We start from the raw sequence: 16,400 nt of genomic DNA, 5'->3' as shown, positions 1-16,400 counted from the left end.
CCAAGCCATTCCCCCTTAAATAAATGACTCTCAACTCTCATGCTGGTACTCCTGGCTTTTCATAGCCTTCTGATCTCCATCCACTCTTACAGACAACTCTCAGTTGCACTATGGTCATTTTTCCTCTCAATGCCAGTCTCTTTACAATCTTCCTTGCTGCTCCTTTCAGTTGTAGGCTTGGAAATAGAAATGACACAGCTTATATATAAAAGTTAAACAGAGTCTGAGGGGGCTGGTGTGAGGAAAAATGTAGGAACTCGAGTCCTGGCTGATCTGAGACCTACTTGGCCTTATGCAGATAAGTATGGGTGCTGGGTGGCCAAGTCCTGAATAAAGGAGGAGAGATGTTATGCAATTTTATGGGACATATTATGGGATGAACGATATTCAAGACTATAAGCACACCCTGCAGTCCGCTTGTGTCACTGGGAGGACTGGTCCCAATGACCCCTTTCACTTTTCCAGCCTGGAGGAATACAGGTCCATCTGCCCCTCTGCCAGAGCAACTGACCACAGGTTATCTTCTTAGAATCTTATATCCTGGGCACTTTCAGACAGAAATAGAACATTTGTGAAGAGCATGAAAATTTCTTTCATTCCTAAGGTTTCATCACACAGTAGGGTTTTACTTATTCAACAAATATTTATTGGACTCCAGCAAGCACAGGGGATGTAGCAATGTGGAGGATACATAGAGGCTGCTTGTATACTGGTTCCCTTTCCCTTTTTTTAAAATTTCTTAATTTATCTTTATTGTTGAATCCCTTTTCCTTTCAATAAACACTTGACATCTATTTTTCAAGAACCTCTGATTTACACTTAAACACACATACACACAGAGTCTCACAGCCGGCATAGTAAGGATATGAGTTTTTTAAGAGCTTCCAGTACCTGTAGAACTCATCTCTCCTCTTGGGATCCTATTACCGCAATAAAATTGACTTCCCTACTCTTGCATCCTCCCTCATTCTCAACCAGACTCCAGCAATAATCAGAGCCAACTTCGAGGACCCTGAAACTGTGTTTCCTAAAGGCTACAAGCATAGCCACCATCGCGTCTACTGGAACATTGTTCAGGTCCTGTGTTCAGTCCCCCAGTCAGCTCAGCATGGAGCAGAGTATGAGTCCTTAAAAATCCATTCCTTGGCCCAGCCAGGTGTGGCTCAGCAGTTGAGCATCGATCTAGGATCCAGGAGATCAAAGTTCAATTCCTGGTCAGGGCACATGCCCGGGTTGCAGGCTCCATCCCCAGCAGGGAAAGTGCAGGAGGCAGCCAATCAATGACTCGCTCATTATTGATGTTTCAACTCTCTCTCTCCCTCTCCCTTCCTCTCTCTGAAATCAATAAAAGATTTTTTTTTAAAAAAAAAAATCCATTCCTTGAGCTTAAACCAAGACTCCCTCCCTCCCCAGAGGCCAGTAAGAGGACTACAGAAAGCCCCTCTCTCCTTGTCCTGCATTCCCAGATGGCAACAGCCCACAGAGGCTGGGCTTGACCCCCACCACTGCCTTCTTCCCCCTAACTTCATGGAGCAAAAGCTGGGGTAGTTGAGACCACCAAGCCCAGATTCCTCAGCACACCGATTACACTTTCTACTGTTCTTCATGCTATGTGAGAACAAAGATGAATCAAGCAGCGTTCCTGCCCTCAGAGAGTTTCTAACCAAAATAAGAACACAGCAGAGACTCAGTCAACAAGACCAGCCTTTATCCCAGACAGATAAACCCCCAGAGAGGCTGCCAGCATCTCTAGATGCACCTTCTTACAATCACAGGTTAACTGACCCTGCCCATTTTCTCTCTCTGTGACAAAAATGTCTGGGGCTGTTCAGGGCCCTCTTTGCAACTGTGTCTGAGGCTAGATTACATCTAGCTTTAGTTGGTCTCCAGGCACCGACCTACAGGCCCAGAAAGAAAGTTCCTTCACCACAGGGCCTGCCAGGATAGCCTGTGAGTGCAGAAGAGCTCTCCAGGGGAGTGGTCTGTCTGATGACCACTTCCCTGGGCCCCACCCTCCACCAACCAGCTTCCGGAGCCCCGGCAGGGCCCCCAGGAAACCGCTCACCGCAGCTTTTGACAGCAGTCTTTTAGATGGGCCCCTCCCTTTGAGGTCCGTGGTTCCAGCTGAGAGGGGAAGAGGCTCCTTAGGCTGGCTGGTGGAAGCCGGGGAGAGCTGAGTAGTCAAAGTCCAGCTAGACCCTGAGATCTCATAGTGTCTGTCCATTCCCTTACTCTAAATTCTGGTCCATGTGGACCCTTCTTAAACCTTTTTTCAAGGCTGCTTCTGAGCCTCTAACAGAATCCTCTAGCCACTTCCACAGGTTCCCTAAAACAGCCCCGCCTACCATCTGCCCAGCTCTCCCCAGCCCCTCTCTCATTTCCCCACCCCACCCCCAACCCCCACCCCAGCAAACTTTAAGTAGACATTGGGGGAGGAGCTGATAGCCTTCCCAGCCTGAGGCAGAAGAGAGGCCGGAGACTAAGGTGTGAATCATCTGGGCTGGTTGGAAACAGAGGGAATTCCAGAGCAAGGGAGGGTCAAGGCTGCCCCAAACCCAGCCAGTCACCAGGGAAAGCAGCCCACACCTTTCAACCACCTGGAACCTAAGGCCCTATAGAAAAACCTCACTAAATATAAAGTCTGCACTAACTAGGATTTCTATTTTCACAGCCCTCTAATTCCCCATTCCTACCTAATAATTGAAATAAAAAAAACTTCTCATCTACAGTCCTTAGCATTAAATATTTTAGGTTACCCCTGCAGAACTTGGTTGGGGAAATAACAAGACTATCGTTTACTGAACATCCCTGTATAGACTTGCTAAGCACTTAACATACATCATCTCATTGTTCATTCTCACAATATCATATGTGGTATTATGACTAACTCCATTTTACATGTGAGAAACACAAGCACAAAGGAGTTTAGCACCACAGGGCTAGTAGTAAGCTGTCAAGCTGGGATCTGAGCCCAGGTGTGTCCAATTCCAGTGTTGCTTAAAGAGAGTTTCAAGAAAGGGAAATGAGAGATGAAAGGAAACATCTCCTTCAGCATTCTCTCAAACGTCCCTTCCTCCAGTCCCTTCATCTTAGACATCATCTCACCCCTTCTATAATTCACACCCATCTACCCTGTCAGACTTTTCTCCTTATCATTAAAATGCTTTTTTAAATCCTCACCCAAGGATATGCTTTAATTGATTTGAGAGAGAGAGAAGGGGGAGGGAGAGAAAAACATTGACATGAGAAACATCAATTGGTTGCGTCCTGCACCCATACCCGCCCCCACTGGTGATCAAACCGGCAACGCTTTGGTGCACAGGACTATGCTCCAACCAGCTGAGCCACACTGTCCAGGGCTAAAATGCTTTCTATTTTAATTATTTATCTTGCCTATTGTCAGCCTCCCCCACTAGAAGTCAACTCCATAGGTCAATGATAGTTGTATAGTTTGTTCACTGCTGTATCTCCTGCATCTACATTCATACAGTCAGTGCCAAATAAACAACTGTTGAATGAATAAATGAATGCTTTAAAATAGAACTAAGAGGCATGAGTATAGAAGGAAAAGAGAATGATTCAGGGGAAGAAAGGGGGTGAGAAAGGATAGTGAAAGAATCTGGCCAGGGGCAAGTTAGGAGCCCCAAGATGAGCCCCATGAGAGGAAATGAGGGTCTGCCAGGACCTCTGCAACTCCAGTAGAACCTTCCTGCTGGCAGTAGTGAGTTCCAGCTGCCAGGACCATAGCCTGCTGGGGAGGGAAGGCCTGGAACAAAGGCCTATGGACCTGCAGCTGGCCAGAGGCGGGACAGAGCAGCAGCCTGGGCCAGAGGGGCAGCCTGGGATGTGGGGAGGGGGGCAAAAGAGGAGCTGAAAACAGCCCTCAGTGCAGCTGCAAAGGCAACACGTTCCCAAAGCCCAGAGTCCCCTCAACCCTCAACACAACAGAAAATAGCTAAATGGCTTCACAGTTAACCCTACTAGGTCAGCTCCAGCCTGGGATTGTAGCAATACTCCAGGCTTGGAGCCAGATGCTTCACAAGGTTCTGAGAGTGGGGTGGAGGTGAAGGGACATGCCATACACTGGAACACAGTCCTTTTCCCTCCAACCCTAGTCATCTCTCAGGCCATGGCCTTTGGCCTCCTGCAGTGTAAACAGTGACCCTGGGATTTGGTTAAGGCAAATGTTTACTCTGGAGATGCGATACTACAGTCCAGGGGTGTAAATTTCACCGTTGGCTTCTGGTATCTACCCTTCCTTGTGGCACATGTGGGACAAACCCAGGAAATTATAAAGCTCTGGAGAGGGCCTCTCCTAGCCACAGCTGAGCCCTTTCTTTTGTATAGACGTTTATGGAGCACTCTCCACATATATGGCTTCATTTGATCCTCACTCCAACTTCTATGAGGAAGAGCAGGCAAGCACCCCACTTTACTCATGTGGAAACTGAGTCAGAAAACATAAGTCACTTGCCCAAGTCATGTAGGGAAAAGCATGGATTAGACAGAGTGAGGAAATCTGAGTGCTGGTCCCTATTAGGCCAACAGGAACAAGGCTCGAATGGCCTCCATCTCTGAGCTCTCCTCCCTTCATGTAAATGGATTAGGCAAATCCAAGGTACCTTCCAGCACAAGAGACTATTATTAGTCTTTGATGCCATGCAGTAGAGCCAGGACTAAAACTCGGGCAAAGTCCTGTGCTGGACTCCCAGGTTAGCGCTCTTTCCACTCTCCTATGCCACTTCTAATAAAAGCTCCCAAGCTCTTACACAAACCTCTCCCTCTGCTTCTAGAACTTGGTTTGCCCCATTCCCAGAACAAGATACCCAGGGAGCCAAGGGGTTGTCCAACCCTCCAGTTAGGGCATGGGGGCAGCAGAGGCAATAAAAGCATTATTAGCAGGTGTGGAAGGAGAGGTGGTGTCCCAGGACCACCGGGAAGCGGTGAATAACAGAGAGAGGGAGTACACCTTCTTTTGGTTCTTACTCTGCCAGGGAGGTGAGGTACTCCCAGCTAAGTCGCTCAGGATTCCACTCACAGTCCATCAGAGGAGAGCGTGGAAAGGCACTTTCCTGATGGGAGGCAGGGGATTTGCTCAGCAGGGAGTCCTGTGGGGGCTGCCACTACTCTCCCTGCTTATTATTTCTTGAGCAAGGTAAGTGTGATCGGGCTGCATGCAGAGGCAGGGCTGGGGAGACTCTGGGAACCCCCAGTCTAGGGTTCCCTGTAGGTTGCTGGAGTCTGGGTCGCCTCCTGCGAGTCCCACAGCAGGGGACAGGCCCCTTCACGTGCCAACAATGTAGCGAGTGACCTCAGAGATTAAACTCTAACAACCGCCGCTAATACCGCCCCCCCCCCCCCCCGGCCACACCTCTCCAGCCTCCCACCATTACATTTCCCACACCGTTCTTCCTTTTGTTTTCAAAAGCAGCTGCAAAGACTCAAAGTAGCTCCTTGAGAACGTCTTGGAGTTCTCCAGGCTGCACGCCTGATCGTAGCTCTGCAAACCCAAGGGCCGAGGATGTGGCGCTAACGAACCAAACCCATCTCAGGAGGGCGCGGGGTCGAGGTGCCGGGGCCAGGCAGTGGCCTCTGTGATTTCCGCTCCCGGGCACCCCGCTTCTGGCACCCGCGCTAACTCCTCCAGGACATGAGCTGAGGCTCCCAGGAGCCAGCACCGTGTGGCACAATCCGGAACAGGCTACGGGCGCCTCTCGGGCTCCCGGGACCAGAGGCTCGCGTCCTTCCCTGGAGTACGCGCCCCCGGGCCCCCAGTCCCGTGCCTCGGGCGACCGAGCGCACCGGGGAGCGAGTGCGCGCAGCCCTGGGGGCTTCCCGGGCTTTAGACCGAACCTCTCTCGGAGCCACCCGGCGCGCCCGCTCCTTTTGTTTCCGGGGTGGGGGCTGAAGGACAGAAAATGTCTCCTTGAAAGAGCCTCCGGCACTCAGCCGAGCCGCGAGGGTCGCCCTGGGAGGAGCCAAGGCAGCCCCGGGCCTTCCTCGGCCGCCCCAGTCCTCACCCCGCAGGGGGCTGGGCGGGTGGCCAGGGAGGGTGGGGGCCTCGGAGTGGCTCTGGACACTCACTCCGCTGGCTGCACTGGCAGAGGGACAGGGAGAGAGCCGGGGGACACTCACCAAGCGGTGGCCGTCTGCCGGGTCCGCCACGCACGGTGCGCGAGGCTGCCCCGGGCAGTGCCGCGGGCGCGAGTTTGAAAGGCGCTCTCGGAAGGGGCCGAGGCTGCCCGCCGCTCCCGCCCACTGCCGGCCCCTAGGCGGCCAGCTGCGAGCGCGGCCCCCGGGGACTCCAGCCCGCGCGCGGCTTCTCAGCGCCCGGCAGGAAGTCGGGGCCGAGCCCGGGCTGCGGCGGGAGGGAGGAGAGGGAGGTGCGGGCCAGGAATTTTTCCAGTGGGTGGAGACTAGGGCCGCTGCTGGAATCCAACAATGGGCGGCTCGGCGGGGGCCCGGGAAACCGCGGCGCTGCGGGCTGGAGGCGGGGGGTAGAGGCGGCGGTGGCCGCGGGGCTCGTGCGCGGCTGCAGGTGGGGCGAGCGCGCGGCCCCACGGTGTCCGTCCGGCCGCTCGCGAGCCCTCCGGGGCAGCCTAAATGTTCCCAAGATTCAAAGACGCACGTGGTGGGGTCACCCTGGTGTCACATAGTTGATATTACCGCCTCGGGAGAGGGCTCCGGACCGCCCAAAGATCCCCCATTGTACGGACAGGAGAGGGGGCTTTCAAGTGCGTTACTGGTTGGGACCCAGTTTGGGGGGGCCCTGAACCCGCCCACCAGAGCAAGTCACCTCGGTTCTTCTGGGTCAGAAAGGCACACCTTGATTTCCCCACCGAACTCGGTTCCCGTGACCCTTTACAGATGTAAACCCAAGCCTGTGAGAAGCTGACCAGAGATGAAGCCGATTACTTGGAGGGAGTCCACCTAGAAGAGACTGTTAGGTCGGGGGGGAAAGATGCAGAAACCTATGGAAATAGAGGACCCCCGTTTTTGTAAAACGAAGACAGGTCATTTGTCTTTACGCCTGTGTGTAATCATATGGGCGTGGAAAGATATGCAGCTGCAAGTGGGGGAGGGGACAAGGGCAGGCTGGGTTTTGAGCAAGAGCATACATTTTAAAACCCGAAATAATTCATCCATAAAGGTCCTGGATAGAAGATGCTGTCCCAGCACAAGGCCAGAGGAGAAAAGCCCAGGGAAGAGGTCCCACTGGTTAGGCGTCAAAACCAGTTCCTAAGTAGGAGGAAAGGGACACTGATCATCAGAGCCACTGGGTATATTTGATATCCGGGTGTAGACAAGGGTGTATAGTAAACGGTGCTTATTGAATTCTGGTTACAAACAAAACAACACACACACACACCCAAAAAAAAAAAAAAGCTGCTCCAGGTTAAAAAGCAACCTCCAGGTGATTTACAGGGAGGGGAGGGGAGGGGCAGACGAGGAAGGAAATGGCTTTCAGGTGACTTTGTAACACGATCCCGACGGAAGGTGGGGTGAAGGCAGCGGGGCTCCTGGCTGCTGGCCGGGGGAGGGGGAGGTACAAGCTGGGTCGGGCCCGCTGGAGACGCGGGACCCACATTCCTCAGGGAGGGGGGTCCGCGGCAGCCTCGCCGAGCCCTCCTCTGGCCGCCCGGGAAGGTGAAAGCCGAGAATGTGGAAGGGGGTTTGGAGGTGAAGAGGCGCCACGGCTCGACCAGGTGCAGCGGGCCAGCTCCGCCTGGAGGAGGACAGAAGACCCCGTCCCTTCCCGCCTTCCGTCTGGATTTGATCCCGCTTTCTTCCCTGCTCACCTGACTCCTGTCAGTACCTTCCTGCCCACCTCATAGTCCAGCTTCCAGAGAAGGCCCCTGATTGAGCTAAGCCAGAGCGCACCCCTCACTCCTCCCCAAGGCAGGCAATCGTGTTAATGACAGTAATGAGGCCTCACTGAGGAATGCTCACCATGTGTAGGTGCTATGCTGTTTACATGGTCTCCCTTCATCCTTATCCCTATTTCACAGATAGGACAACCGAGGATGGGAGGGATCTAGCAACTTGGCCAAGACTGCAGAACCTGCAAAAGGAGCGCCAGACGAAATCCCAGGTAGGTCCAACACGAGTGCTTCCTCCGTGCTGGCCATTATCCCAAGCCCTTTAAAGAAGCAGTTGCAGTCACAGCAGAAACTGCGAGGCAAGGTCACACACTAGTGTGGTAGACCTGGGATTCATAAGCGAAACACTGCTCTCCACCACCACCTAGTCTATCTTTTCCTCACTTGCTATATTCAATTCAGCATTTATTATAATGTCCTGCGTTGTTTCTAATTGTTTTTTTTTTAATGTACGTTTGTTTTTTTATTGATTTCAGAGAAAGAGGGAGAGAGAGAAACATCAATGATGAGAGTCATTGATTAGCTGCCTCCTGCATGCCCCCCACTGGGGATGGAGCCCGCAACCTGGGCATGTGCCATGATCAGGGATCGAACCGCCATCTCCTGGATCATAGGGGGGATGCTCAACCACTGAGCCATCTCCAGCTGGGCTCTGATTGTTTTAATGTATGTATAGCTTATTTCCAAAAAAGACTAAAATCTTTCCTTATGGTATCAGTCATATAGGAAGCACTCAGTAAAGCAATGCTGAATTCAGATGAAATAACCCAAACCGTTTGCGAGAAATCACACAATCTCACCTCTAAGAATAAAAATCTGTGTCTAGGCCCAGGCTCCGTAGGCTGCAGCCCCTCCACAACTCACAGTCTCACCCCTTCCTGCCTCTACGCATTCTTGCTTTAGTAGCGTCACACTCCCTGCTATTAAGTCATTTATTATTATAATAATACCTTGTGCCTCAGCAATGCCTTTAATCCAAGATCTCAAAGTGTTCTAACACATACAGATTAATTCATCTTCATAGTACCCCCCACTGAGATGGGGAGATGGAGGTATTTCCCCCATTTTATGGGTGAGAAAACCAAGACAACATAGAGCAGAAATGATTCACTATGGAAATCAATGGCATGGTTTCTTCTCCAGGCCCTTTCCCTCCTCCTTCCTAACTCTTGGCTGCCAACATTTGCATCAAAATTTCAAATCCCAGAGACAAAGGCCATTGAGTTTTCACAATAAAGGACATTTCCAAACTGTCATTTCAGCTGCTCTATTGTGGTAGACCTCAGGAGTGGGAGGGGATGTAAACATGGTGAAGGTCCCCAGGGCTTTGTGCCTCCAGCCCTGAGAAGGAGCCTGGGCTGGCTGAGATGGAGAAATGAAATTCCAAACTTGGAGATTTCCTGTCAAAGGTGACATAAAGCTCCGCCATACTTCTATGTGACAAAGCTTTCAGAGTTTCAAGTTGCTTTTTTTTTTTTAATGTTTTTATTGATTTCAGAGAGAGGAAGGAAGAGGGAGAGAGAAAAAGAAACATCAATGATGAAAGAATCATTGATTGGCTGCCTCCTGCATGCCCCCTACTGGGGATCAAGCTCACAACCTGGGCATGTCCCCTGACCGGGAATCGAACCTCCATCTCCTGGCTCATACGTCAATGCTGAACCCCTGAGCCATGCCTGCCAGGCTCATCAATGTTTCTATCTCTCCCTCTCCCTTCCTCTCTCTCTAAAATCAATAAAAACATATTTTTTTTTTAAATGAGCAAAGTTTCTAAATAGACATTTCTCCAAAGAAGATATACAGATGGCCAATAAGTACATGAAAAGATGCTCAGCATTGTTAGCCTCTCTGAACGTGCAAGTCAAAACAATGAAATGATCACTTCAAACCCTTTGGGATGGCTAAAATAAAAAACACATAAAAATAAGGTTAATGAGAATGCGAAGAAATTAGAACTCTCATGCACTCCTGATGCATGAACTTTGGGAAGTAGTCCGGCAGTTCCTCAAAAGTTTCAAGATAGTTACCAGTCGACCCAGCAATTCCACTCCTAGGTATCTACACAAGAGAAAGGAAAACACCTATCCACACACAAAACCTTATACATGAATGTTCATAGTAGCATTATTCATAATAGCCAAAAGGTAGAAACAACCCAAATGTCCATCAGCTGATAAACAGAATTAATATCCATACAATGGACTGTTATCCTATTACATCATAGATGAACTTTAAAAAGATTATGCTAAGTGAAAGAAGCCAGTCACAATGGGTTGCATATGATTCTGTTGTAGGCGGCTGGAACGGCACCAGGAATTAGACCTGTGGGGTCAGACTCGACCTGGGTTCAGCAACCTCAGTACTTGAGTTCTCGCTAGAAAAGAATTCAGAGCCAAGACTCAGTTACAGAGGTAAAGGAAGGGCCCTTGGAGCTTGGGAGTGAGGAAGGTAATGGTAATGCGCCTGGGGGTTGGAGGAGACTTGGGCTTGCTCCCCGGAGGGAGAGCACTCTAGGTCCTCCATCCTAAGGGTTTTAAGGGTGGAGATTTTAGGAGAGGTCCCAGGGGAAGATTCAATAGAATATTCAGCAGCTTTCCAGGTGTGTCCTTTCAGGGTTATGGCCTCCATTGATTGATTGGTCAGCACCAGGGCAGGGGGGATCATTATCCAATAGCTGGTCCTGAGGTCAGTGGTGGTGTCTGCTTGTCTGGTTTTGCTGCTTTTCTGGGTCTGGAGCTGAAATACAACTGAGGCCTACATGTTATCTCTAGGAAGGAAAGGTCAGAGGGTCCTGCTAGGGGAGGAAAGGTAACCCTGGGGGCGAGGTCCCACCCTACAATTGTCCTTTGCTAGGCATCTGGGACTTTTCCTCCCTGGTGGCCTTCTGTACCTGGTCCATCGTCCTTGCTCTGCTCATGTCTGTCTAACTGCCTACCACAATTCCATTTATGAACTGTCCAGAATAGGCAAATCTGTACAAGCAGAGTAGATTAGTGAGAGCTGAGGGGTGGGGGGAGTTTGGAGGAAATGGGGAGTGACTGCTAACAGGTTTGGGGTTTTTTAGGAGTGATACAATACTAAAAATATTGAATCTACTAATGGTGTGATATGTGAAATATATTTCAATAAACCTGTTATTTAAAAAAAAAAAAAAAAGGTGTGACCCTGGCTGATGTGACTCAGTTGGAGTGTCATCCTGTACACCAAAGGGCTCTGGGTTCGATTTCTGGTCAGAGCACATACCCAGGTTCCAAGTTCAGGGGTGCCTGTGGGAGAAAACCAATTGATGTTTCTCTCTCCCTTCCTCCCTCTAAAAAAAAAAAATCAATTAAAAAAGGTTATTTCTTTTAAAAATAAAAGTGTGGGTCACTACCACCTGTTTGAGTTATCCAGGCTACTTATAATCAAAATCGTATCAGAATCTTCTGTGGGTAGGACCCAAGTCTACATTTCCCCTGAGTGCACTGAATGAAGGTCAGTTCTGAGCCTTGTGGCCCCTAGGCTTCCCGAAATGAATAAAATGAAACGTCTGTTACCAACTCAGAGGGCAGTGACCTTGGAGGTGGGGTGGGGGTGGGAGTCCCATTTCTTATCAATAGCTTCCTTCCCCCAGTCTGAACTCCTGAGTGTCAGAAACATCTGACATCAGAAAGGGGAAGAAGATGTGGGGGGAGGGAGAGGCAGACTTCTCCCCTCCTTACTACATTCAGGCTGGCAGCCACTGCCCTGGGCAGCTCTTGAAGGAAATGAGCTGTTTGAGTTTTCATTCTGCAACAGAACATTTGCCAATCACTTGTGGTTTTTCAAGAACCTGGGAGCCACGTGTGAACCATTTCTGGAGATCACTTATGTTCACCTTCGTTATCAGTAGATAAAGGAGCTGTAAGTCAGCATTTACAACACCTGAGACCAGGGAGTTGGAACTACGACAGCCTTTGATGGTCTAGCCGTTGAAACTTGCTGTTTCTTCTCTGACTTCTAGCCTTCGGGCCAGAAGTTTTTCTATTTACACCACCAGCTGTAGATGGATGAAGTGTAAACATGAAACAGTCAAGCTTTACCCAGCTTAAGGCTAAGGTGAGAGATTTTCCAGGGCGGGTTTAGAAATTATGGGCTGAAATCGTGCTTTGAGTTGTCTGTATACCTCATTTATCAATGGCAGTAATATCCCAGAAAGCTTTCCACTTCTACCTGAGATTTTCAGACCCGAGTTATTCGTAAGAATCACCTGGGAAGTTTCTGACTCAGGCCTTGTGTCTTTTCCCCTCCTGGTGCTTCCTCTTCCTCCCTAGAAACATAGGATTCAAAATAAAACCCTGCAATCCCTCTCTGTGCTCCAAGGATAAAAGGGCATGGCTTTTAAGACTCATCATGCTGGATAAGTAAGGCTATTATGTTTAATCAGGTGGAAGAGTTCCACCAGGATTCATTTGAAATGCTTAATCTTCTTCAACACCTTGGTGATAAGCAGGGCGGGGTGTGCCCACACAGCACCATACTGTAACCCTCAGAAAACAAATTAACGAGACCTTAATAGAAGGTAATTGCCCAGTTACTTGCAGATGGAGGCAGTTCTTCCAGGCTGTAATTTTAGTTGTTGATGTTTTCTTCCTAACTGGAGCCCACGGGTTCTCAGCCCTGGCTTCTCTGCCTTGTCCAAAGAGGACAGAGCAGCTGTGCCAAGGAACCAGGGGGCTCAGGTCTGCATACCCCTCCTTTGGTTTCTATGCCCAACCACACAGGAAACACGGGTTGGTTATAGCCCTATTAGGGCAACTGGGACCAAGTCCATCTAGTTTCTGAAGTCATCAGCATCTCCTCCAGGGGGACTGAGGAACTGCCCCAGGATGAATGGGGTTAACTCTTTCTCTGCCAGAGCATCGACCAGGCTCACACACCCCACCCAGTCCTATCCTATTATTTGCCATCAGGCATTCCCATCAAAACCTCAAATATCCTCATGTGCGATGCTTAGTGGCAGTCTCCCTGGCCCGCTTTCTTTTTCACTTGCTACATTACTGCCTTCCTCTCAGTCTTAGGGGATTTCCAGAGTCTCTTGCAATCCTAGAAATCTTGGATTCTACCATCTTAAGAAACCCCACACTGGTCCGGCTGAGCGTGGCTCAGCGGTTGAGCGTTGACCTAGGATCCATGCGATCTGGGTTCAGTTCCTGGTCGGCACATGCCCGAGTTGTGGGCTCGATCAATGACTCTCTCATCATTGATGTTTCTCTCTCTCTCCCTCTCCTTTCCTTTCTCTGAAATCAATAAAGATTTTTTTTTTTTTTAAATCTATAAAAAAAGAAACCCCACACTGGATCTTTCAGCTACAAGTTCTCTTTTCCTTCATCTCCAAGCTCACCCAGGGAGAAAAGCCAGGCCTCATAACCTCTGATACTATGACCCAGACGCCCTCAATCAAGGCCTGTGGTTGTCCTGCTAGCTGGATTACGGGGATAGCATTGTGCAGGAGCAGCACTAAGTGCCCCATCAGCATTCACTCCATCGTCCTGTTACCAGGAAGGGGACCTGGCCCTAGCGGGGCTGCCTAGGGCCAGCCGATGGTGTATGGGTTTGACTCCACGCAGGAAAAATTTCACAACATGAGTCCAGGTGAATTTTAGAGAATGTTTATTAAAGCTGGGGACAGTGAAACAAGGCAGGGTCTAGGATACCAGGAGAACTAGGTGGGGAGATGAGCCTAGGCTGAGCTGCTTTGGCTCACTAAAAAGTCAGAAAAGGGAGCCTTGGGGACAGGTTCAGGGGGTTTGCCCAGGACAAACTGCTACTGCCCTGGTTGCAAACCTCCTCAGGTCCCTTAGAGTTTAGGAGATGCTTGCCTGTCAGGGGAGAGGGGGAAGGGGAGGAGAGAGTCTTCCCAGGGGAGAGCTCACTGGGAGCTTCTTCATTTTGAGGGGTTTTAAAGGCTGATCATTTAGGGGAGATCTTAGGAGAAGATAATAGAATATTCAGCAGCTTTATACTGATGTGCCAAAATGAGATTTATTCTCTTAACTTCATCTGTCCTTGGGTGTGGCTGGCAAATGGCACTAATTGGGTTTCTGCCATCTGTCTTCCTGATTTAAGCTATTTACCCTCCGGTTGGGGAGAAATGCAAACCATTTACTCTTAGGTGTCCTTGGTTTAGGGAAGACAGGGTTTACTAGGTTGCTGCAACTGCTGTTTAACTATCTGTTTCAGTTTCCCTAGTCTGCTAGTCTTGGCTTACTAGCCTATCTCATTCCCACCAATCCTTTGAGGCAGGTAACAGTTCTCTCCCATTTTAAAGATGAGAACATCAAGTCTGAGAGAGGCCAAGTCCCATGTCCCAGGTCATGTGGCCCTTAATGGCAGACTCAAGACATGTACCCAGGCCCCTCTGAAGTCTAAACTTGTGCTCTTAACCAACATCCTACCACCAAAATACCCCATCCCAGCTTCCTAGGAGCAAATAGACCTGAGCAAGGTGAAAGCAATTTAAGCAAATTAAACCCAAGAAAAGAAATGTCCCCACCCCATTCTGCCCAACAATCCAGTGTGAATTGTCTTACAACTCACCAGAAAGCCTTCTGGGCTCAAAAGTGAGTTATAGACTTGTTCTAGAGGCTGGTAAATTGAGTAATGGGAAGAAAAGTGTTGTAAATGGCAGAAACAGCTCTAAGTGCTAGACCCATGGGGTCAGACTGGACCTGGGTTCAGCGACCTCGGTACTTGAGTTCTGGCTAGGAAAGAATTCAAAGCCAAGACTCAAATTATAAGAGAACATTTATTTGGAAAATCACAGAGGTAGAAGTAATTTGTAGAAGAAATGGACTTAGGAAACAAGTTATAGAGGTAAAGGAAGGGGCCTTAGAGCTCCGGAGTGAGCAAAGTAATGGTAATGTGCCTGAGGAGAGGGGTTAGAAGTGAGGGAGGTGTGGGGGGAGTGGAAAAGCTCCAGTGTACTCCCAGGAGGGTGAGCACTCTGCGTCCTCCATCGTAAGGGTTTTAGGGGTGGAGATTTTAGGGGAAGTCCCAGGGGAAGATCTCAATAGCATAATCAGCAGCTTTCCTGGTATGTCCTTTCAGGGTTGTGGTCTCCACTGATTGATTGCTCAGTGCCAGGGCAGGGAGGTCATTATTCAATGCAGCTGGTCCTCAGGTCAGGTGGTGGTTGCCTGGTTTTGCTGCTTTTCTGGGCCTGGAGCTGAAATACAACTGAGGCCTAGATGTTATCTCTAAAAAGGAAAGGTCACGGGGTCCTGCTACAGGAGGAATGGTCACCCTAGGGGCGAGGTCCCACTCTACAATTGTCCTTTGTTAGGCACCCAGGGCTTTCAGCCCTGGTGACCTTTTGTACCTGGCCCACTGTCCTTGCTCTGCTCATGTCTGTCTAACTGCTTACCACAAAAGGAAGAATGTGTTCAGGGTCACAAAGCTGGTGAGAGAGGAAAAAAGTAAGTCTCTAAATACCTGTGACGTTTTAAGCCAGAGGGCTATAAAAGGTAAGGCAGGGCCTTTGCTTGGCAACCACAGGCTTTTTAAGTCCTAGTCACAGCTCTGCTGCCTGTTCCCAAGGAATAGTCCTGCTGCGAGAACATCCTGTCCTGCCTGCCCCTGGGACCGACCAAGGGAGCAAAGCTGCGGTTTACCAAGTGCTGCTGAAAGGAGTGGGGCTTTGGCCTCCTGCTTGGCTCAGAGACTCCTGTAGAATTGCCTCCAGAACCTTCCTCAGCCCCAGCTGCCATGGTGGGTGCCACCCCTCCTCACAGTGGATCTTGCTGTTTCTAGGACAATGCTCCCCTTCCTCTCCCTTCCCCAGCTCACCTGCATCCCTGTGGCCCATGGAAAGGCATCGTCTCAGGCATCCGGACCAGCACGGAGGGTTTTGCAAGTCCCTCTGGAAGCATCTCGGTGTTAAGAGCACAGACTTTCAAGTCAGCACAACTGAATGCTAACTCTGCTTCTTAGAGAAGCCATTTAACCGCTCTGTGCCTCAGTTTCCTCATCTGAAAATGGGGTGAGTAGTAAGTAGTACCTGTCTCATAGGGTATTATTCAGGAATAAGTGAGAAAATATTTGTTTTTTGTTTTTGGGTTTTTTTGTTGTTTTTTTAAACCTCACCCAAGGCCATTTTTTTCCATCGCTTTTCAGAGAAAGAGTGGAAGGGAGAGAGAGAGAGAGAAACATCGATGTGAGAGACACATCGATTGGTTGCCTCCTGCATGCGACCCGACCAGGGTCAGGAATCATGCCTGCAGCCTTCAGTCTGAAGGCCAACACTCTAACCACTGAGCAACTAACCACTGAGTTAGCTAGGGCATGAGAAAATATTTGAAAGGAAGTTAGCACAATTACTAGTCCACGAAAAAAGGTAACTAGTAATGAAAGTTATTTTATTTCTAGTGCTACGTTGACGTGCCCAAGCCCCACCTCATCATCCTTGTTTCCCTAATGCCATAAACATCAAAGAATCTTATAACTGATAGAGGCCCTAGAAGCAACCTAATATTAGAACTTTTCTATGTAATTTTCACACAC

At 49.6% G+C, this 16,400-nt stretch overlaps 1 protein-coding gene across 5 annotated transcripts in view; it reads right to left on the bottom strand.

The window, feature by feature from the left end:
• Nucleotides 1–6,319, bottom strand: part of PLEKHG3 (pleckstrin homology and RhoGEF domain containing G3) — a 41,220-nt gene extending 34,901 nt beyond the window's left edge. For 4 of the 5 annotated variants that reach the window (XM_081116200.1, XM_081116202.1, XM_081116201.1 and 1 more), the window contains exon 1: nucleotides 6,136–6,319. The gene's annotated coding sequence lies outside the window, so the exon portion shown is untranslated. The remainder of the gene's footprint in view (nucleotides 1–6,135) is intronic. The other variant, XM_081116204.1, reaches the window with a different exon arrangement.
• Between the last annotated feature and the right edge of the window lie 10,081 nt (nucleotides 6,320–16,400).

This window comes from Miniopterus schreibersii (genome assembly GCF_964146895.1).
Source record: "Miniopterus schreibersii genome assembly, chromosome: 1".
Lineage (NCBI taxonomy): Eukaryota > Metazoa > Chordata > Mammalia > Chiroptera > Miniopteridae > Miniopterus > Miniopterus schreibersii.
The sequence above is the reverse complement of the archived record's forward strand: the minus strand, read 5'-3'. Positions and strand labels throughout refer to the sequence as shown.